Here is a 12399-nt window from a genome sequence, read left to right on the forward strand (position 1 = left end):
TTCCCTGTTTCTCATGGTGAGAAACAAATTTGTTTCTCGTAATGGTATTTTTGTGAATAAATCAACAACTATTTCATTATTGTGGGCTCCACAATTGAATAAAGTTGTTGATTTATTTACGAAAATGCCATGTGAGAAACTAAATTTGTTTCTCACTATGAGAAAGTGGGGCATCCTCCTGTGAAACAGGTGTATTTTATTTTTGCTACCTGGGAAAAGTTTTATTTTATTTTACTACCTATCAAATCTTTTTTTTTTAATTTGCTACCAGTTAACGGAATCTGTTAGAGTTCCGTTATTTTTTTTTTAATAATTATAAATTTAAAATTAAAAAATTAAATTTTTTTTTTAAAAAAAAAACCAAACCCTCCTGTTAACCACCCCCTCCCTCTCCCCCTCCCCTCAGCCGGCGGCCGGCGCCCAAACCCCCTTCCCTCTGCCGGCGACCCTGTCCCTCTCCCTTTCCCTCTCGAACACAGCCCATTCATTCCTTCTTTTCCCCCTCGTTCTGGCTGCCCCAACCCCAACCACTACCCACAGATTGCGGCTTCTACGGGAAAAAAGGACTTCTACTTCGCCGGAAAACAAGGGTGCGGCTTCGTCGGCGAAGGTAACGGTCTAGTGATTATCTTCAATTTTTGGGTCGATATTGGGGGAGATCGATCGATTTTTGGGTCAATTTTGGGGGAAATCGATTTTTGGGTCGATTTTGGTGCAGCGATGGCGATGGTGATGGTGGGGGAAGGGAGGGGGTTGCGATGTGGTCGGGGAAGGGAGGGGGCTGCGATGGTGGGGGTAGGGAGGAGGCTGCAGTGGCGGGGGAAAGGAGGGGGGCTGGATTCGCCGACGTCGGCCGCTGTTAGGAGGGAGGGGGCTAACGGGAGGGCTGGGCTTGGTGGCTGGTTTTTTTTAAAAAAAAATTGATTTATTTTTTAATTTTGGTGGCTGACGAGGAGGTATTTAGGGTGGCTAAGGAGGTAGCGGTGGTTAGAAGGTGGTAATGAGGGTGGCTGGATCTCACTAACAGAATTATTAACTGAAAATGTTACCTGGTAGCAGAAGTTAAAAAAAAGGGCATATGTTAGGTAGTAAAATAAAATAAAAGTTTTCATAGGTAGCAAAAATGAAATTGATGTAATTGATAGATAGCAAAAGTCAAAATTAATTTGGTAATTATTCAACCTCATCTGAAATTATTTGCACCACCGATTTTGTTGAGATAGATTATGTTGATATTATTATTTTTCTTGTGTCAATAATGGTCTGTTGCTACTAAAAAGAAACAACAGTAGTACTTTTTTTTTTTTTTTTTTTTTTATTATTTTATTTATTTTGGGATGGTTTCCTTAAATATAGGATTTGTTGAGATATGATTTAATGGGGAAAATCCTGGTTGATCTTCATCAGGGTCGTATTCGGCAATTTGGTAGTCCCGTTCTAATTATAAAAAGTAGGCCCTTAAATTAGTAAAGAACTATTTTTAAAAGGTAAAAAATATTACAGAGTATTATTAAAGAATGACTTTTTTAGGGTCTGTTCTTTTCACCTAATTTTCACTTAATTCAGGTGTAATAAGTTCAGTTAAGTTCAAATCAGATTATCTAAGATAAGTTCAGATAATTTATTTCAGGTGTAATAAATTCAATTCAGGTTTAATAAGTTCTGATAAAAGTTACCTAAGTACAAATTACAACTAAAATAAGTTTTAATAAATTCAGATGAGTGAAAATCAGTTGAATTGAACACACCCTTAGTACAGTACTACAAATTATAAAGCCAAGGTATTCATATCATAGTACTAAGTTTAATAATAATTACTCCTTCAATTTTGCCCAAAAATTAGTGGTAGAATTAAATGAATTGGAGATAATTAGGAAAATTAGCTATTACGAGAGATAATTAATGAGGGAATTTAATTTTGTTTTAGAATTTTAAAAACAAAAGTTCAGGATTGTCGCGTACCTAACAAAAATAAACCTAACTAGATCACTACTATGTCGACGGCAAACAAGGGTCGGATCCCAAGATACTATGTTTCAACTAACTAATTAGACTCCAGTAACTACTAAGCAAGTAACCAAATCAAATAAGTGAGAATTAATAACTAATTAACAAAAGAGAACGATTAAACTAAATAATATAATAGATCAAATACTAAAAACATCCAAAATCAAGCATCATCACGAATACAATTAATGCAATAGTCGTTCTACCCCTAATATATAATTCAATTGATTAAAGAGGAAAAGTAATCCCTGAATAGTTCCAATGGTCTAATTCAAGTTATCAATGGCTTCTCTAATTACAATCAAGCTTATAGCTACTTCCGTGGAATAATGTGAATTAAAGAATTTGGGCACCTTACTCTAACTTTCTAATCATCCGTTCAACTACTCACGTGATGAACTTCAAACCCTTAATTGATTTATTCAAACACGTCAAAACCCAACTCCCGTTGCGATTAAAACAATGGATTAATAACAATACCAATTATCCCGAATCTAGTATTGGCATAAACATAATCAATTAAGCATATCAATTGCAATTATCATTCGAGAAATTAAAGAATTAAATCATGCATCAATTATATTCGGATTTCACAAGATCCCGGATTAAAGGACTACTCACACATATTAACGAAAGCAAAAACAATATTCAATGAAGAAAACATGATTAATAAACAAATAAAAGTAAAAGAAGAAGTTAAGATGAGAACCAATTACTTAAATGAAGAAAAGTACCGATTGTTGATGAATTAAGATCAAAACTTGAAAGGTTAAATTAATCTAGATCTAGAGAGAACATTAGGGTTATAATGAAGTTTTAAAGCTAGAAAATAATAACTAAGTGGGTTTAGTCGGGTTTACAAAGGGTATTTATATCCCTTGAAATAATAAATCCCGAAAAAAGTAGGAAAATAGGTCCCCGACACTTTGCCCGGGCAGCCAGGGCAATGCTGCCCAGTCGGGCGCGCGAGACGTCCTCCACGACTGCTGACCCATGAAGCTTATAATATCATATTTCCACTTCGCCCTGGCTTCCAGGGCAATGCTTCCCTTCCAGGGCGATGGGAGTAATGCTTCGTAGAAAGTAGTAACACTTGCTAAAATCTTCTCCTTCTTTCACCCTGGCTGCCAGGGAAATGTTGCCCTCCCAGGGCAAGACACGGGAAACTACTCCTTCATTTTAACAAACTCTCGTGACCATCCAAATTAGTCTCGTTCATCCTGAAATACATCAAAAACAATGAAACTATCCATAAAAGCACAATATGATCACAACCAAACCATATCAAGCTAAGATAAGCTATGAAGAACTAATCTAGACTCAAAAACTACCTAAATGGACTCTAAAAACAAGCTTAATATACAACTTATCATGGGCCTTTGATTTTTGGGGGCTCTATTTTATGGGTCAGTGAAAACCAACCCATAGCCGGGTCTAATCTTTGTGATTAGCATAATTTTTCAATCATAGGAGTGATGGTGTATTTTAATTCATAAAGTCAAGGATAGCAATGTCATTGGACAAGTTTTTACGTGTATATAAATGCACTATAGTGTTTGATTGCGTTAACACAAGCGTAAAACGTCCATTTAGAACAATGCCCCAAATCCCAAAACCACTCTTTTTCTCTCTCATCTCCTTGAATTCTTAACAATGGCGAAAGTGTAGCTCTGGAGGGTGTAACAGCGACAACGAAACTGGAATTTGTGTTGGGAAAAAGCTAGTGGTGTTTCAAGAAATAGGTGGTGGCGGTATTTATAATTAAATCTACCAACTTCGGCTAGAATAATGTCCAATAGCTCCTTTACAAAGCTCCCCATGTTTTAATTTCAAGTTCAAATGGTCACTGGTTCTTTGTTTTTGGGGCAAACCAAGCCCTTAATCACCTTTTATTCCTAGGGTTTTTATTTGATTAGGCAGCGAAGCCGTTGGAAATAATGGTGGTGTCAGTGGACAATTTAATTGAGGGAGATGGTGGTGTCAGTGGAAATGATGAAGATGGTGGTGTTATTGCATGGTAGCTAAAATGGCGGAAGTAGCTTGGAAACCATTGTTATTGTTGATAGACGAAGTTAGGCTCTAGGCTTGTGTTCTTAATAATTAAGCAGGTGACAAAGCACAAGGATAAGCTGGCTACTATGAGTAAGCACTAGATTGATGACAAAATATGTTAATCAAGAAGATTAACTGGGGGCAAGCATGATTTTATGGTGTCAATCTTATTCTTAAGATTCAACCACATCTTATTCAATCAAGTGGCCCTATATTTGTATTGTGATGCACTAAAATATTATATTATTATTATGATAAATCGACAAATTCATACAATCTACAAAACCATTAGTGGGAAGCCGAGATACAATCTGAGCCCTCACTACTTCTCTAGATATAGCAAATCCAATCCTAGTGAAATATTAGCATGCAACAGCACGTGCCCTAATGTCTTGAGTCTTTGAAAACTTTCGGACCCGCTTAAGAAACAACCAGCTCCTTCTCTAATTTCCCAAGAGAAGAGAAAGAGAAAGGAAGGAAAACGTACCCAATATCTTGAAAGTACACCTAGATTCGTACTTGACCCACTTATGATGAGCCGCATTATTCACAACCCTCCTAGGTACGAAGTCAGATAACCCCGTTTGAATCAAAGGAGAAGACCTAATCAAGTCAACACACACATCGTGACCACGATCCCAAGAGTAAATCAATACATCTACAGGTCTGAGGGCGATAGCATACATCAACAAGGTATCCCCGAACAACATTATGGCGATGTTTAATCACCACCATACCAGCACATGACACCGCATAATCCCCAAAAATATCCCAAGCAAATACACTAGAGCAAGCATCGCAAAGTGTCAAAATAGAGAGTAAAGGAACACCCACTCGATAACACAGTACACATCGATTATTATTATTATTGTTATTAGGAAATTTTGTGAAAAATTACCTATTATAATCCAGAATTTGCGAGAAACTACCTATTTAGAAAATGTTGTAATTGACTACCTAATTTTTTAAAGTTGTTGTAATTTACTACCTTAGGCCGGAATATGAAGTTTGACCATAACTCTCCGGCGTTGTCTTGGTCACGTTGATTTGGGAAAGAAAGGGGTAATTAAGTGTCACGTGATGTTCACGTGACCAAGTCAATGCCGGTAACTTTTGGTCAAACATATTCCGGCTTAATTAAGGAAGTAAATTACAACAATTTTAAAAAATTAGGTAGTCAATTACAACATTTTTTTAACAGGTAGTATCTCGCAAATTTTGGATTATAATAGGTAGTTTTTCACAAAATTTCCTTGTTATTATTATTACTATTATATCTCAAAAACATACAAAGTTATACAACCTATAGAAAATTAGTGGGAAGTCGAGATACAATCTGGGACCATACTCCTCTAGCTATAGAAAAACCGATCCTAGTAAAGATATGAGCTGCAGCACGCTTCCCAATGTCCTGAGTCTTCAAGAACTTTTGGATCCGCTTCAGTAATGCAACAACCTCCTTTTCTAACTCCCCAATAGAAGAGATTGAAAGAGAAGGGAAAGAAGCCATATCCAATTGCTCGACGACTAGATTCGTACTTGACCTGCTTCCAATTGGCCGCATCCGTCACTACCTGTCCAGGAACATTATTACTATTATTACTATTACTATTACTATTACTATTACTATTACTATTACTATTACTATTACTATTACTATTACTATTACTATGACTATTATTATTATTACTACAAGTATTATTATTATTACTACAAGTATTATTATTATTGTAGTTATACTACTACTACCACCACTACCACCACCACCACCACCACCACCACCACTACCACTACTACGAACCTCTGAACCCGCTTCAACAACGTAACATCCTCCTTCTCTAATAATTCCCCAAGAGAAGAAAAAGAGAAGAGAATAAAACCATATACATTTGCCCGACAACGAGTTTCATAATTAACCCGCTTCCGATGAGCCGCATCAGCCACAACCCGCCCAGGAACAAAGTCAGCTAGCCCTGTCCGTGTCAAAGGAGAATGAAGACCTTGTGAAGTCAACACATACATCACGACCACGATCCTATGAATAAAGTAACACATCAGCAGGTCTGAGAGCCCCGTCATTCCCTCCATACAGTCCAATGTCAACCTCCTTTCTTGCTGAAATCTCATATATGTAGCAAATATCAACAAGGGTATCCCGAACAACATTATGCCGATATTTAATGCCCACAATACCAACACATGACACCGCGTGGTCGCCGCAAAAAAAACCCCACTAAAAACCTAAGAACAAGCAGAGCACGGTGTCGAGATATAGGACAATGGAACACCCATCCGGCAGCACAACACACATCGGTATATCTTCGCCTTCATTGTCTAACCCAACCCAGAAATAGGGATAGCCCGTAGCCAAGCGAAGGTGTGATCTCCTTGCTGCGATTTTCTCAATGCTGATTGACGAGGAGATAAAGAGAAGATGTATTCTGCAAATGTGTTAACCTTTGTGAAATATATATGTGCTAATTTCAATTATTATTATTATTATTATTATTATTATTACTACTACTACTACTACTACTACTACTACTACTACTACTATTATTACTAAAACTATGATGATGATGATGATTATTATTATTATTATTATTATTATTATTATAAAAAACAAAACGTACAGAGTCAATCAATTTACAAGAAATTGGTAGGGAGCCGAGATACAATCTGGGCCCCCACCCCTCTAGCTATAGCGAACCCGATCCTGCTGAAGATGTGAGCAGCTGCACGAGCACCAATATCCTGAGTCTTAGCGAACGCCTGAACCCGCTTCAGCAACGCAATAGCATCCTTCTCTAATTCCCCCAACGAAGAAAAGGAGAAAGGAAGAAAACCATAGCCAATAGCCCTGCAACGCGCCCCATACTTGTCCCGCTTCCGCTGAGCCGCCGCCGACACAACACGACCAGGAACGAAGTCAGACAACCCCGATTGTGTCAAAGGTGAAGACCCCGTCAAATCAACACATACATCAAGGCCTCTATCCCAGGAATAAAGCAGCACATCTGCAGGTCGTAGAGCCCCGTCGTTTCCTCCAATCAACCCAATGTTAACCTCCTTTCGAGCAGAGATTCCAGACCGAATACAAATATCAACAAGGGTGTCACGAACAACATTGTGCCGATGTTTAATACCCACCATCCCAGCACAAGACACTGCATGATCCCCATAAATATCCCCGTCAAAAACCCTAGAGCAAGCAGAACACGGTGTTGAAACGGAGAACAAAGGAACACCTAACCGGTAGCAAAGAACACTACGGTAAGTCTTACCATTCATAGTCTGACCCAAACCCGATATCGGGACCGTCCGCAACCAGGCCGAAGAGTGATCTCCCTGTTGGGACTTCCATAAGGCTACCTGACGCGGAGTTAAGGAGAAAGTGGAATCCGCAGATGCAGTGACCTTCGTGAAATATATATCTGCCAACTTTTTCATGAGTTTGGGGGCAGCGATCTCACTAGGGTTACTCAAAAGGTCGGTCTCCGCAGCGCTGTTAAAAAGACTAAGAGCACCATCGAAGGCCGGTCCCGGACCAACAATACCAGAATGGCGAAGAAGCGTAGCCTGAAGACCAGAAGACTGCAGACGCGATGCAAGGAAAGCATAAAGCCGAACATCACCCGCTGAATAGACACCCAAACCACCATAAGAAAAAGGTAAGGTGGCAAGTCGCCATTGCCAATCACCAAAGCCAGGCCCCGAAGCTGTTACAATGCGCTCCAAAGAAGCCCGAAGGGCCAAGTCAAAAGAAACTTGTGCTGTTTCAAAAAGACGAGGAGGACAAGTGCGCATAGCAAAGTAGAGTTTTGAAACCCCAGTACACGCACGAAGAAGCAACAACTCACATTGGGGATCATCGAGCTTAGCAACAGCATCCAGTAGCACAACGGTCTTTGACACTCTCTGTGAAACAAGCTCACCACAGAAAGAGGAATCAGCACTGACAGGGCCACCCAGTAACTTAACACCATGCACAGGACGACCAATATCCGGAGGAAAGACACCGACGAGACGACTACGAGGGTCCTCCGAGGGCCAGAATACTTCTGTTTTCTCAACGTTGACATGGAGTCCGAGACGAGGTCCTTCCGCCAAAATCAACTCCAAAACCTTTCCTACCACTAAGGTGTCACCAATAATAGTGCCATCATCTAAATACCAAGCTTGCAAACATAAGTCAAAAGAATCCCTGATTTGGCACACTAAAGGATGAAGAACCAAAGCAAAAAGCAAAGGGCCTAGAGGATCACCCTGTTGCACTCCCTGACATGACCATAAGGTATGCTCCCCATAAAAAAGCCTGGCTGGAGTAGAGTAACAGAATTCAACCCAACACGAGAGAGCTGGACAACGGAGACGAACCTCACGCAGCATAGCCGAACGGTCTACCAAATTAAAAGCATTCTTAAAATCCACCAACAACATAGAGATACCAACATCACCACCACGCGCCTCAACCAAACGATTAACAGCATGAAGAATAGCCTCACCACCCGCCGGCACCCCAACACCAAACTGAAGACCTCCTAGATAGCTTCCCAGACGCGGACCAATTAAAGCAGCCCCAACCTTTGAAACTAGACGCCTCCAAACTGTACCTACAGCAATAGGCCGAATACCACCTCCAGGCTTAACAAGTGGTGTGAGAGGAGCACTAGCAATATACTCTCCCAACTCAGCAGGACATTTCCCGGCGAGAAAAAGATTAACCACCTGCGTAATAGAGTCCACCAACTCATCTGAAATAGCAAGTGCAGCACCACTCAAACAATCCATAAGGTGTTGAGCACGCAGGCCATCTCTACCGCATGACGTACCTCGTGGAAAACCCCTAATCTGATCCAAAACAACAGCAGGAGTAGCAATAAGGTGCTGATCAACTGGAATATCCGGTAAGATAGGAGCCGGAAAGGAAGGGTGCTTAGCTTGCAAATCTGCAAGAGTAGCATCATTGTAAGGGGCAAGACCAGAAGACGAAAGAACCCTAACCGCAGCAGTGTAATGCCCGTCTGAAATCTTTCTCTTACACTGCTTAATATTACGCTCGGACAAATCATGGTCCCCATCAGCGTCCAACAAAGGTGGAGACACATCAGCCAACGTGTCTCGTACAAGTTGCACAGAACCACCAGGCTCACACCAAGAACGAATAGCACCGGTGATACTCTCTTCCTGCCGCAGTCGCCTGACACCCGAAGAACACTCTCGACTACTCCTCGGAGAAAAGGTTTTAAGGACACATAGAGGCAACACAAGCAATTGAACCCAAAAAGAGATGTCATCAGGCTTGCCAATCACCTTATCTAGGGCCCCTTTGAGAACCCGAGAAAAACCCAAGCGACACTTAGGAGGGATAGATTTTACCGAATGAAACCGCTTAGATAGCAAACTATCTATTAAAGCAACATCAAAAGCAAAATGAGGCTCACTAGGCACCCTAGGAACAGTACCAGATACAGTAGGACCCTGCGGTTTAGGAAAACCATAAAGAACAAACCGAACAACACCATCCCCAGAATCAGGAGGGGCCACGAAGTCATTAGATCTACAAATAATAATAATAATAATAATAATAATAATAATAATAATAATAAATCTACAAAGTCAATCAATTTACAAGAAATTATTGAGGAGCTGAGATACAATCAGGGCCCCCACCCCTCTAGCTATAGCGAACCCGATCCCGCTGAAGATGTGCGAAGCTGCACGAGTACCAATATCCTGATTCTTAGCAAACACCTTAACCCGCTTCAGCAACGCAACATCATCCTTCTCTAATTCACCCAACGAAATTCCAAATTACAAAGTCGATATACAATTTGAGCCCCCACTTCTTTAGTTATAGCAAAGCTCATCCTAGTGAACATAGGAGCATCATACAAGCCCCAATGTCTTAGGTGTTAGAGAACTTTTGAATTTACTTCGACAAAGCAACAAAATCCTTATCTAGTTCCCCCATAGAAGAAAAAGAGAGAGGAAAAAATTCATAACCAATTTCTCGACAACTTGCTTCATACTTGACCCGTTTTCGATTATTACCACATTAGTCACTACCTGTCCTAGAACAAAGCCAACCAACCCAGATTGTGTGAATGGAGAAGATCATGTCAAGTCAATACACACATCATGTTCTCGATCCCAAGAATAGAGTAACACGTGTGCAGGCCAGAGTGCTCTGTCATCCCTTCTAGAGACCCAATATCAATCTCTTTCCTTGCCGAAATCCCAGATTGGTAACAAACATCAATAAGAGTATGTATTCCGTTCAACATTATATCGATATTTAATACCCACAATGCCAGCACACGACACCGCATGATCACTATAGATATCCTCGTAAAAATCCTAGGCAAGCAGAACATGGTGTCTAAATAGAGAACAAAGGAACATCCAACCGGTAACACAACACAGTGGTAAGTCTTAACATTCATTGTTTGTCCCAAATCTGATATGGGGATCGCACAAAGCTAAGCAGGGGAGTGATCTCTCTGCTTTGATTTCCACAATGCCGATTGTCGAGGAGATAAAGAAAATGTGGTTTCTACAAATGCGGTAACCTTTGTGAAATATAAACATACGTGCCAAATTTTTCATGAGTTTAGGGGGTAGCGACCTTACTAGGATTACTCAAAATAAATGACATCACATTTCTATTAAATAGACTCAACGGACCTTCAAAGGCTCGACCTACCATGACCAGCAATGCCAACACGCCGTAGAAGCTTTGTTTGAAACCCAGCAAACAGTAATCGAGAAGCAAGAAAAGCTTAATGACGAACATCACCTACGAAATAAACACCAAGCCCTCCAAACACAAAAGTTAAGGTGGAAATTCACCAATACCAATCGGAAAAGGGTCCTAAAGCAGTAACAATACGCTCTTAAAAATGTTGAAGAGACACGTTGAATGGGCGTCGAGCCGCCTCAAAAGTACACCAATCAAAGTAGGGTTTAGAAACTCCGATACATGCCATAAGTAATAACAACTCACATTGAGGACCATTAAGCTTAGAAACCTTATCCATAAGCGCAATTTTCTTAGTCACCCTCTACATCACAAACTCACCACTAAAATCGGAACTACTGAGACCACCAAGTAACTTAAATTAACACTTAATAATCATCTGCAGAACCTTCCCCACCACCAAAGTGTCACCAATAATAGTGTTTTCATCCAAATACCACACCTAAAGACATACACTAATAGTTTCTCGGATTTTACACATCAGGGGTGGTAAAACCAAAGGAAAAAGCAAAGGATCGAGGGGATCACCCTACCGTACCCCTTAACTATGCTCCGAGTTACATATATTACAATAACTGCGAATGATATTCATGATTTAATTCTCATTTTTATAACAATTGTGCATGAAATTTAGGATTTAATCAAAATTGTAATGATTTTTTGTATACAATGTTGTCATATCAATATTTGTTTGTAACTAAAGATACATATTAAGCCATATAATTCAATAGTTAAATTCCTATTAATTAACCTTGAGTTCAAGAGTTCAATTCTTATATAAATCATGTTTCTGAATTTTTTTAAATCTGTAATGATATGAAATAATAGTCAATAAGAAAGCATGTGGCATGTAAATTTACTTTAATATAGAGTAAGTATAGACATATATGTTGACTTTAAGTCGTTATTTTGAATATTGTGTAGTTGATAAGAGGGTTGTGCACCTATGGAATGGGGGTGATAGGTGCAATTTTTTCCTTATTAGTTTTTAATGGCTTGGTAATCAGATATTTCCGATGATTTGGCCACCCTTCAATGGAATTTCATTGATAAGGAAATTTTTGACAATTTGGTCAGCCATCGGCTGCCAAAATATTTTCGATAGCATTAAAAACTATTGGAAAAGTGCTTTCTGACAACTTAGGAAAACTATACATTTTTGCCAACAAATTTTTAACAGAAACCCGTTGCAAAGTTGAATACTAACGATTATTTGGCCTTTTTCTGGCGACTTTTGACCCTTAGGACTTGTTCACATTTAATGAATTGAACTGATTGGAGCTAAACTAACACTACAAAAAAATAACCTTTTTCTAGCGATTATTTTACCTTTAGTATCAATTATAATTGCTACAAATAGCTTTCCCAACGAATGGTCATTCGATACAATATCTCTCGTTGCCTTAGCTTTTAGTAGTGGTTTTCAATATCGCTGGGGTTGGTCTCAATAATTGATACGAAAAACTACATCCAATCGTGGTGTTTATTGTAGCGATTATAATTTCTATAAATGTTGACCTTATTTTCTTTTTAAAAAAAATCAAACATATGATCTTTACAAGATTCGAACATGCAACCTC

The 12399-nt window shown here is 39.4% G+C and overlaps 1 protein-coding gene across 4 annotated transcripts in view; it reads left to right on the forward strand.

The window, feature by feature from the left end:
- Nucleotides 1-12399, forward strand: part of LOC145639160 (wall-associated receptor kinase-like 5) — a 50402-nt gene that overhangs the window by 589 nt on the left and 37414 nt on the right. The window lies entirely within an intron of this gene.

The sequence above is a fragment of the Chenopodium album genome, chromosome 7 (assembly GCF_948465745.1).
Source record: "Chenopodium album chromosome 7, dcCheAlbu1.1, whole genome shotgun sequence".
NCBI classification, from domain to species: Eukaryota; Viridiplantae; Streptophyta; class Magnoliopsida; order Caryophyllales; family Amaranthaceae; genus Chenopodium; species Chenopodium album.